Source organism: Tachypleus tridentatus, chromosome 9 (assembly GCF_004210375.1).
Source record: "Tachypleus tridentatus isolate NWPU-2018 chromosome 9, ASM421037v1, whole genome shotgun sequence".
Lineage (NCBI taxonomy): Eukaryota > Metazoa > Arthropoda > Merostomata > Xiphosura > Limulidae > Tachypleus > Tachypleus tridentatus.
In genome coordinates this window covers 88,413,730-88,426,519 of record NC_134833.1, presented here as the reverse complement: position 1 = coordinate 88,426,519, position 12,790 = coordinate 88,413,730, and the positions used below count along the sequence as shown (strand labels likewise).

Below are 12,790 nucleotides of genomic sequence, written 5' to 3'. Positions count from 1 at the left end.
CTAGTACTTTAACCACCAAGCCATATCAGGCCTATATGTAATATTGAAATATACGAAGTTTAACCGAAAAAACAAAATTAATAAAACTTTATGTTCAAGTTATGTTTTATATAAAAATATTGTTTCTCTTTACAGGCCTGGTATGGCCAGGTGGTAAAGACATTCGACTCGTAAAATGAGGGCTGCGGGCTCGAACCCCCATCACACCAAACATCTCGCCCTTTCAGCCACGGGAGCGTTATAACGTGACAGTCAATCCCATTATTCATTGGTAAATGAGTAGCTTAAGAGCTGGCGGTGGGTGGAGCTGACTAGCTCTCTTCCGTCTAGTCTTACACTACTAAAATAGGGACGGCAAGCAGAGATAGTATTCGTGTTGCTTTACGATTTAAAAAAACAACAACAAACAAAACAGTTCGCTTTGTATTTTGTCCCCCAGTGGCTCAGCGGTATGTCTGCGGACTTACAACGCTAAAATCCGGGTTTCGATACCCGTGGTGGGCAGAGCACAGATAGCCCATTGTGTAGCTTTGTGCTTAATTCAAAACAACAACAACAACAACTCTTTATATTTCTGCTTAATTGGATTTTGATTTCGCTGATTTTGCTGTAAATGTCCAACAATTTTTAAGTATTTCAGAAATTGTTATGAAGAAGACTTTTTCGAACAAAATATGCACTTTGGACTGAATGAATGACTTGAAACCAAAAGTAAACAGCTAGACTATGGTAGAGAAGTATTATATCAAACAAAATATTATAAAAGGCTTCAATGAATCTTTTTCAGATTATTTCACTTTTTACATTAGAATGTTGACTTTAAGTAACGGTAGAAGTTATGTATGTCAAAAGAAATTTAAAGTTCTAGCTTCTACTTCTTACGAAGAGGTAACTAATTTATCTATAGACGTTAAATTTCTTTAAGTTACGGACGAATGAGCTAACATAAAGCAAATGTAACATATAATATTAGTGAAATAAAATACGGATAACCATATAGCAAATAAAATAATAGCTTCACCTTTAAGTGTTTGTCTTCACACATCGAGGAACGTAATTAGTTAAATATACACGATAGTTTGTTTTAAGGTTTCCACAAACACTATTTACGCACAGACGTACTTAATTTGAACTAAAATATGGATCGTGTTTAATTCAATAATTTGGTTTAAAAGGTTAAATTTAATTTTAATTGTTTTTGTCTTAGATGAACATCGGTCAGAGACAATTTGATTTACTTATTTTTATATTTCTCCAAATTTAACGAATACTCTTTAATTTAGAAATTATTAATTTTGTGAGCGAATATTTTGTGATTGTTTACTTTTACTTTTCATCATAATGAAGTTAAAAGAACTTGTGCTAGAATATAGTTAACAGACGATTTGGCAATAAATATATAAATTGTACGAGATGAGCGGGAAAGGGCAGAAAGACAAGAGTATAAGAAAAAGTAAAGTTACGAGGAGAAACTTGGCCAAAGTAAAGTTATTTGTTGTAGGAGAAAAAGGCCTAAGGATTAATATTGTAGAGGCAAACTAACAGTAAGGTTAAAAAAAAATAAGAAGAATAGTCCATTTTTCAAATATAGTTGTAAAGTAAATGAAGTAACCTCAGTGGAATTTAACAAACAGACAGATGATTCCCGGAAATATAAAAAAAGACAAGGGAGCAGGCGACTTTAAAAGTATAAGATAAAACTATGCTAATTCTACCACTATGAAGTAAGTAAAGTATACTGTATTGAAATAGTTTGGCGATTCTAACACAGTAGTTGGGCTTGTCAAATCAAATTCTAAAGTGATTGAAAAGTGTAAGATACAATTTTGGTAATTCGACAATGAAGTAAGTTAATTATATTTAACTTAGTTCGTCTTGTCAACTGAAATGCCAAAGTAACTGAATAGGCCTAAGATGACCTTTGACAATAGGAAGAAAACTGTGTATATAGTGTTTATGATATGCTTATTATGTATATTCTGTGAAGAATTCATTCGACACACGTTTAAATTGTTGCTAGTATATATTATTTTGGAAACAAGTGACGTACATACTGTTCATTTTTCATTGAATTTATCGGCATGAAGTCACAGATATTTACTGTAGAATAATTCTAAGCTCAGTAGCAATACAGTATACATTTATACAACTAAGAAGTATCAGCGTTTTCATTTTAACAACTGTAGAAAATAATTTAATATTAAATTGCGACAGTTGCTATGTCCTTATATCCTGGTTGACACTACTCGCATATCCGCTCCTACGTATATAAAAGTTCATGCACAAATATCTTAGTATTCATCAAATGACAAAGGTATTGCATAAATGGAACAGTTATATTTTAGATACTATATTGTATGAATTATTAAACAGAGTTGAACAGAAGCTAAACAGCTTACACAGAAGGGCGGGAAGAGTTGATGAAAGAAATGGATTTTGTACATTTCAGGTTGACTCGGTATGTAACAATTAATGAAATTTATGGTTAAGCACAAAGTAACAACATGTTTTTTTGTATAGAATCATTAACTGCAAGTTTGTAGGAACTGTGAGTATATGTTATATTCAAAACCTTTTTCAAGTCTAGTTGATAATAACTTTGTGATCACTTGCACTTTTTCATCATAAGACTCAGTTTTCTTATTAAGTATGTTTTTTGTTTTGTTAATTAAAGTTATAAATTGGAAATGTCGTCAAAGACGAGCCTTTAATATGCTGTGTTACGTGAGCATGGCTTAGTATATCTTAGGCTTATTTTATATATCCCAAGAGAGATAAATAACTACGAGTTACTTTACATAATTAATGTGTCCAAAATAATCCTACCACATCTTTAAATGATTTCAATAGGAATCATGCCATAGAAACAGTTGAAATTTATGACATGTAGAATAAATGTACTGAATATTGCAGTTTAGTGTACTTAAATATCCAACGACTGTTCCTCTGGAGGTGCTGATATATATTTGGTTGGAGACAAATTATTACCTGAATATTCTTCAAGTGGTAGGTGCCCACCTTAAGTTTTGAGATCAGTGGCTATGACCATAGACAAAACTTTTTTGCACATCTATATTTTCTACAGAGACATCAGTTTATTAGTTCAGTTTTACGTTTAATTTGTTTTAAGAGTTTCACATTTGATTCTGAAAATTTGTTCAACACTATCTAATTATCAAGTAGTAAATATAATAAAAGCATTTACGTTTTAATATTCAACACTGTATTTTTTTTAAGTTAAGCAAATGCTGCATAATGAACTAACTATTTGTGTTCTACCTAATTCCTGGCGTTGTATGTCCACAGACACACCCTCAGGCCACTGGAGACAATCAACATAGACAAATAAAATTGTCTAAATTTACATAATCCGTCAATCTCGACACAATAAAAAACAACAATTTATCGAGAAGTTTCGACGTATTTTAAACAAATTTTATTTGAAAAGTAGATACTCAAAGCGGAAATAAATAATATTTTTTCATAAATTCGATTAATACTCACTTATTAAACGTCACAAAAACGTTTGTAATTAGTAAGACATGTGAATGTTTATCGTATTTAATGTGTTTTTCTTGTAGCAAAGCTACATTGGGCTGTCTGCGAAGTCCACCAAGGAAAATCGAAATCCTTGTTTTAACGTTGTAACTCTGTAGACTTACCGTTACCCCAGCGGGGGACTAACTGTGATAAGGTTTACAATCTGTGTTAATAACTTGACATACATATATTTAGATACAAGTACAACAAAACACTATTCTATTTTTAAAATAAAACCATATTAATGTTCATAAGAATTATTAAATTTGTACGGTTTTAAAATTAAAAGTTTTATAAGATTAATTTAGATTAAACTTTATACTTACATTTAGGGCACATGACTAGTAATCTATAGGTTGCAGGTTTGAATACTAAACACGTCAACCCTTTTAGGTGTGCATATTGAGTATCATAATGTTTCGGCCAATCTCACTGTTTGTTGTTAAAAGGTATGCAAAAACATGGCGGTTAGTGTGTTGTCTAGCTACCTTACATCTTATGTGAAACTTCAAAATCAGGGAAAGGTAACGCAGATGCCTCAAAGTAGCTTAAAAAATATTGAATAAAACAAATGTTGAATGACAACTTTTCAAATAAATAATTACATAAATAAAGTTTTTGAAGACAGATTCTTCTATGTCTGCAAATGGTTCTTTAGATAAGGCATGAAAATTGTTTGAATAGTATGTCCATTAAGAAAGGAAAAAAAAGATATATTCAACTCTACCTAAAGGTAGCTTCGTCTAGTTGACTCTTTCTTGTACTTTAATCTTGTGATCAATGATAAATTTTAAAAAAATAATTTTATTTCTACATATTTCTAGTAGAAAATAACGATGATACATATTATTTTACTGATATTTTCATTACTTTTCTTTTCCACTAACAACCCCCTCCAGTGGCTCAGCGGTACTTCTGCGGACTTACAAAGCTAAAAACTGGGTTTCGATAACCGTGGTGGGCAGAGCACAAATAGCCCATTGTGTAGCTTTGTGCTTAATACAAAACAAACAAATCCACTAACAATATTTTAAAATTAACATTCTATTGCTCAAGGACCATTTATTATTAATTGTCAGGACATAGACTGTTATAAGGCCACAACTTCTGTAGGCAGAAATATTTGTTGTTTTGGGAATTCAAATGAAGCAATTACGAAATCTGACAATCGCGTATATTTCTGAAAACTTTACGTTGTTTATCAAGTTAAGCCTTTTCATAACTTTGAAAATAAGCAACCTCGGCTATGACAGTCATTTACGATGGCCAGAATTACTGATTGTCTCATTCTATATTGCTTTCATTTGAAAACTTCTGTCCCTAACTGACCTACGGTTAAACGAGTTTCAGCAGCGCTCTCTATGAACCAATATATTTATTAAAGAACAGAAGGACAACTGTATTCAGTTGTATAAAATACAGTGTTTGTGAAATAAATACAAATAATTTAACAAAACACGATTATTTTTTAGAAAGCCTTAAAAGAACAAAATACACCTTTAAATGAAGAAGCAATCTAGTGATATTATTTTATAGCAATTGGAAAACTTTATTATGTAGAGAAATTAATGACACAATATAGTTCGATCATATTTGAAACACAATTACAGTTTTTGATATCATATAGATATATATTTTACCCAAAATACTACTTTCACAAAATACTTGTTCTTCCATAGGTTTTGGAAATTATCATTTAGCAAAAATACATACTAAATACCATAGTCATAACAAGTAAAGTTCTAAGACTATTATGGTTGATGAATACAGTTTATAGTTTTTAATATTTTGCACTATTGTAAAATAAAGTTCGCCATTCAAATAAAGTAAACCTTCTTTGTTTTTAATGAAAAATATTCATAATGTTTTTAATTGTTGATTCAACAACTACAATAATCTTCGTAATTTTGTTTTGAAGTTTTACAATACAAGTTTATGCTTTATATTGTTGGTTAAATAATTTTTCAGACATTTTTCTTTAATTTAATATATCTTCTTAATTTTCGGATAGTGACAAACACATGATATGTACATAACGCTTCTATTTTGTGTTAGATACATCTTGGCTCAACTTTAGCAACAAGCCACAAGCTCATTTTTATTTAGCCGATCTTGTGTTAGATATAGTTTAGTTATTAGTGTGTGCTGCTGAGGAAGAAGTTGTCCCATGTTTCGAGCCACAACGTAATGCTGAAAGAGTAAGTGTATCCTTATAGTCGGAAGTTCTCATGTAGAGGTAGCTATACAATATTTTTAATAGTTTCGATCATATAATGCGCAGTTCAGTATGAAATCAAAACTAAAAATTCTTTTTGCACTTTAAAAGTAACTTTCTGTTTTAGATAAATTTTAAAAGACTAAACTTATAGTTACTAAATAATTCTTATTAGCTTTTATTTCAACCATTAATAGTTTTTTTCTTTATTGTTACTTTAATACAGGAAGGTATCATCAAAGATTTGATACAAGTAATAAGACAACAAATTCATAGCAGTTTTGGGTAAAACGAAATGTTTTCAACGTCTACTTTGGTAATAATAGTTTTATTTAATATTCGGTTTATTAGCGAGAAAGATGTTAACACCATTTTTATGCAATATTAATTTTGCTCATTCTTCTCTCCTTCCATTTTATTTAGTCCCATGGGACAGCGGTAAGTGTACAGACTTATAACACTGAAATCCAGGGTTTCATTCCCTTCGATATGAACAACCGACAGCTCAATGAGGTTTTGCTATTAAACAGAAATCCTCCATTGTCCGTAAAAACAATTTGGTGACGCATTTGCATGGTATCACACGTTGAACAGGTTCTTTGTTACCTTGTGGTAATTTACTTTATTCTAATATACAGTCTAGGAATAAAGATATTCGTGAAACATCTTTCTTCTCCCGTCATTCAGACTATTTGCAGTTGTCATTGGAATCACATATATATATATATTTGGTTGTTGTCATATTGTTATTACGTCCACAGACATACTGATGTGCAACTGGGAGCATATGCGGTTTTGCGATGAAATATAAACATTATCAAGATAAATCTTTATTTTAATATGTCAAAAATCATGTGTAAACTAAATAAAATAAAAAAGTGGAAGAAAATTGTTTGTTTGTTTTGAATTTCGCATAAAGCAATTCGAGGGCTATCTGCGCTAGCCGTCCCTAATTTAGCAGTATGGAACGAGAGGGAAGGTAGCTAGTCATCACCATCCACTACCAACTCTTCGGCTATTATTTTACTATTGAATAGTGAGATTGAATGTCACATCATAATGTCTCCAGTGTTGATGTGGCGATCATGTTTGGTGCGACCTGGATTCGAACCCTCATTATTCGGATCCGAGTAAAGTCGAACTCAGATTGCAAGTCGAACGCCTTAATACGCTTGGCCATGCCGAGCTATGGATGAAAATATGTTTTATTCAGTTAATAACATTTGCGTGAAGCAGATTTCTGCAAAACAGGCAATTAGATAGAAGTTCTGCACTTTACTGGATTTCAAATGCAAGTTTTATATTTTAAGGTTAAACAATGAGCTTTCTGAATTTTCAATAAAAGGGCAGTATTGTAGTTTAACTATCACTAAGTTTTCAAGATGTCTTCTTTGTTTAGAAACTTCATCCTTAGAACTAAACCCAAATATTGCTAAAAGAGCTTGTGAAAATGTTATGAGAATCTTTTGTTATTCGTTTCCATTTTTATTTGTTCAGCATTAATATTATACAAGATAATTAAAAAAGATTTTACTATATTTATAACAATATACTAAAGTATATCCTTAAATAATAGTAAAACATAGTTTATGTTGACTTAAAATTACATATGAATAATATATGTTTTTATAGCAAAACTACATTATGATATTTGCTGTGTCCACCAAGGGAAATCGAACCTCTGACATTAGTAGTGTAAATCCTAAAACTTTCTGGTGTCACTGCAAAAGAAATTTAAACATTATTAATTTGAAAACAAAACAACAACAACAAAATAATTTATAAACGACATAGAATTTTAAATTTTCATTAACATTTTATTTTCATGTCATTTATTTAATTTACTCTTTATATTCTAGAGACATAAATATTTAGAGTTTAATTTAAACACATTCTACTCACGAGAGATAGTTTATACTGTAAGATAAATAAATAAAATCAGTTAAACAGTAATTTGCACGATCGTATATATGTGTTGGAGTCTTCCACGGGGATCAAAATCCAGTTCTTTGCTTTCTAACTTAACATTAATTCATTATGTGGCGTTCCTACATAAAGAGAAATTATGAGAAAATTGACAACTCTCAATAGAGAAAGATACAGTATTACGTTAGAAAGTTCATTTCTTTCAGATATTTGTCGAACGTTGTACAAGATTTATCTGAACTAGATGCTTATAATTTCGAGCTTACTGTCTCGAGGCAACTTATCTAGTGAACAACACCCAACAACTGTTAATGGTCATAATATGATCTCCATTAGACTACACAAGGTAAAAGACATCTCTCTATAGGTCTCAAAGGGTGGAACGCGTTTTTGAGGTATAAGGTTGAGAACCTTAGACTAATTTTCATAGTCCTATACTCTGAGCAGTACTCCCAGCCTAATGTACAAATATCTTACTACTATTAACTAATATAAGCTCTAGCTTGAGGAAAATGGTTCTGTTGATTAGTTGTTGTTCTGTGTGTGAGGAGAAGTGGTGAAAGTTGTTACATATATGGAATTTCATAACAAAATAGAATCATATCATTCTACACGTTTCTCATCTGGTATCGTACATACAATATATAAATAACAGATCAGATATTTAGGGTTGAATTACAAATCCACAAAGTGCATATATAAATATGAACTTATTAACAGCAGCTGTTGATGAGGTTTTAGAAATGTTTTATCTGGTTGAAAGCTGCGTTGAAGTTTTCATCCAGTTTGTACTCTAATGACGCTGCTTGGATGATGAGCAGACACTAAATTTCCTATTAAATATATGTACATATGTGATACATGAAACATTTACTTTTCGGTTACATCTGCAGATCTAAAATTTTAGATAATTTAGATAAACAATAATCATTGTTTTTATACTTCACTAGTGATTGACGCAGATAGAAAGTAAATATTATTATTTATTTCTAAATATGTTCCTCTTCGTTATTAAGCACCAAACTGTACAATGTTTGTGCTATTTGTGCAATGCCCAGCTTGAGTATCGAAACCATGTTCTTAGCCACTTAACTACTGAGGAGGCTTTTAAATATTTCAAGGTTTCATATTTAGAGTATTCGGGACAAGTCTTTGTCGTTATATGTTTCTTATGTTTAATGACAAGATATAGCTTAAGGCACTTAAAACACAATTTCTTCTTTTATTTAAATTGCGCGTTACACATTTCTGTAAAAGTTGAGATATATAGTATTTGAATGTGTGTGTTTATGTTTTTGTTAGTTTTCTCTCTATGACCTCATAAAAACCAATTTGTTCGCAATCAAGCAACTGGAAATCTTGAACTACCAGCTGTTGATGTCACCAGTTCAACATACGCACAAACTAGTATGATTCCATAACAAACAAAACTGATTTAAACCTATGTGCTGATGCCTAACATTCTTTAACTGGGTAGGATGACTGGTTTAATAATAATCCAGTGGTAGAGAAAATTCATGGGAAACGAGGTGTTCAACACACTTATCTCATAAAGTCGAGACCCTCAATTGTCCTACACATCCATATGCAGTCACCTCTCAAAAGCAGGAAAAACGCCAAATTTGGTGTTATTTTATGTCAGATGTCAACAACGTCTTGATCTTACAGTGTTTGAATGAGTAAGACTGTAAACACATAATATTGAATACCAGACAACAATATAACTTCTATAAATAAAAATGACACGAAATATATAATAATAATAAAATGTCAATATGAAATAATATATTGTAACAAAATTATTGTTTCGTTTTTCGTTTATTACTAGACCGAGTTTAAGTTAGAATAGGTACCATTTTGTACGATATTCATTTTGTAAAATATCTAACGATCCCATCTTTAATGAGGTAAGTCAGTATTTTAAGTGGATTAAGTAATACTTTTGCCAACATTGACAATATTATTTTCTATATCCGTGCTTTTGGCTTCAAAATAATCAAACAATTGATAAGCTTTAAAATAAGCAGATTTAAACTAAGTTTCTCTTTCCAATCCACTAATCGTATAGCGTCGGCATAGCCAGCTGATTAGGACGCTCCACTCGCAAACTGAGTGTCGTAAGTTCGAATCCTCGTTAAACCAAAGATCTTCGCCCTTTAAGTCATGAGGACGTTATATGTGACGGTCAATATGTTTGTGAAAAAAGTAGCCAAAGCGTTGTCTGTGGGTGATAATAAACTACTTGCCTTTCCTCTGATTTTTAAATGCTAAATTAGAGATCACTAGAGCAGATAACCGTCGTGTAGCATGAATAGAAATTTTAAATCTTTAGATAATTTTTTTTTTCAGATAAGTTATACCAAAAATGTGTTTGGCCAGTAGTGGGCATGTTTACAAAGGAATTTTACAAGAGCTTTCAACATTAAAGAAAATTTGCTCGTAATTGGGCAGCTTTAGATGCAAGTGTCCAATATTTTCTCAGTTCGCCGGAAGCCACAGTTAAATATCGAAAATGTATGAAAGAGACCCATGCTTACAAAATCTACGCTATTGACTGGATGACTTGAAACCAAAAGGAAACAACTGGACATAGACAGAGAAATTTTATATTAAAGAAAATATTATATGGTTATGCGTTTAATTATTTTCAAACTATTAAAACTTCTAAGATAGACAACTGACTTTAAATAACAGAATAAGTGACGGATGTTTGAAACAATTAATAACACCATCTTGTAACGAAGAGATAACTAAGATATTCCTAGACGTTGAAATAATTAAATAACGTGTAAATAAATTAATGTTAAACAAATATAACATACAATACTGGTGAAAAAAAATACGATAAAAGAAGTCACGGCAAATAGAAAAATTATTATACATGTACATGTCTTTCTTTAGGTATAGACGAATGTGCAAGTGGTGAGTGATACACAACACTTTGTTTCAGAATTTCTTTCGAACTTACACAAACATTATTTGCCCATAAACTTACCTAAACTTCAACTGATAATCTAGAAGGAAAACAGCATCCACTAACAATTCTTGGTCTGCTCCTGGCTGGTAAATAATAAGTTTTAACCACAACTTTTTTAATAAACTAAATCGCCTAAAATGTGGGGTACTGCTTTTGCTACAATATGTCCCGAGCAACAACCTCTCTCATTCACTATCTAGATACATGAGTTGTATTTAATGTAGTAAATCTCTGAAAAAAACAGTAATCCCTTCGAGTGGTACGCCAATATATCTACGGACTCAAATGATAGAAACTGAATCTCAATAATCATTGTGGGCAGACCACAGGTAGCCTATCGAGTAGCTTTGTGTAAAATGAAATCATATGAATATCTTTCAGCCAAATTTTATTTATTTAATTTTAGCTTTATGCAATTTTAGTGAACTTGTAGTATTTTCATATATTAATAGATTGTTATTAAATTTCAGTGTATCTTGAATGATACTACACGTATATCAGTTTATACATATATATATATATATATATATATGGAAAAATAATTTAATATTTATTAAAATACAAAGCGCTTCATAAATGGAATGTTTATACTTTTAGGTACTTTATTATATAAATTATGACACAGAAGCGGAACAGCTGCACAGAATAGCATGACTAGCTCATGATAGATGTAGTTTCTCTAGCATGCAGGTTGACACAGTTTAACTTCCCACATTTTAAATAATTTACAAGCGCTCAAAAACAAGAAAAAACTCAAAGTAGAAGTTATAGAAAAAATAAACATTTATGTTTTGATGACAGATTAAGAGTTACCTGACGTGTCATTAGCAGTAGTTTACTGCATTTAAACCAGTAGTCAACTTATACCTTTATGTATACGTAGATTCCCTTATACAAATAAAGATAACACATGTAGATTATTTTTAACACCCACAGTAGCCATTCTGGGTTTGAGTAGTTTTCTTTCGACAAAAATAATATTTCTAGCACTATTTTCGAAGTCCAAGACCAGAAAGCCAAGTGAAAAAAGTCAACTTGTAAATTTAAAGTGAAACAATGTCGCAATAAAACATTTTTTTTCAAATCTTCTACATGTTGTTATGAATATGATGGCTTAAGTGTAGTGATTACGCTAGGAACATCATTTGGTAATGCATTACCTTATATTTACTCATCATTGCAGAAATGAAATTTTAAATTGAGAATCGCAAGGGACATCGTCTTGTAATACATGATATATCTGCTTCAACATCAACACTACATCATTGACCTTCACTGTGCCGTTAGTTTCACAAAATATTGAAACTAATAATTTTTTACGTATCACTCCCTTTATACTAATTTAGCTCTTTATTCATGTTCTCTGCCAATGAGGAAATAAAATGACAAATCTCTGATTTATCAGACGTGTTAAATCTATTGAGATATCATCCAATCTAGACTATCGTTTTCAGCTTAATCGCTACACTTAAGTAATAATTTTTAGGATATAGCAATGAAATTAGCTGGATATTACTTCAATACACTATACAACATCGTATAGTTCAACATATAGTTTGAATTCCTGATCACAAAATTGAGAAATGAAACCACATTGAATGTATATACCACTCTCAGGAGGTTCCCTAACTTCAGTACCCACCATGATACTTTCACTTTCTTTTAGAAGAAAAGGGATACCAAGAATGGCAATACTAGATGTAACATCATGCATGTATGAGGACTGTTTCATAAGAAATGCTAGCAATGGATTATTTTCTGGTGATACGTTTCTGTGCTGCAGGTGAGAATTTACCGAGTCCTTATATTGAGATTGAAAGTTGGACACTCCTTTTTCTGCATCATTTTCTGGCCGCTTAAATTCATTCAATAGTTGTCCTGGTGATGCCACAAGGAAAGGATAATGCTCTATAAGTTTATTGACAGGAGTGTTGTCAATGACCAGTTTCCTACGATCATGCAGAGTTTTGTCCATAAGTAAGTCCACTTTACAAAGATCGCCCTTTTTTCTGCAATGCAGACGAGTTTTTATCAATTCCTTGTGTTTTTCGATGGAAGTTTCATTCTTTCAAACTGGCTTTTCACCCAAGTATTGCTTTAATCAATATAGCCTCTGTTCTGAGATGTGGTTT

General features: G+C 31.3%; 1 long non-coding RNA gene across 1 annotated transcript; it reads left to right on the top strand.

The window, feature by feature from the left end:
* The first annotated feature begins 2,385 nt into the window (after positions 1-2,385).
* Positions 2,386-6,554, top strand: LOC143227176 (uncharacterized). Its single transcript, XR_013014921.1, has 3 exons — positions 2,386-2,458; positions 5,596-5,738; positions 6,179-6,554. It is a non-coding gene; the product is annotated as an uncharacterized LOC143227176 (long non-coding RNA).
* The last annotated feature ends 6,236 nt before the right edge of the window (positions 6,555-12,790 follow it).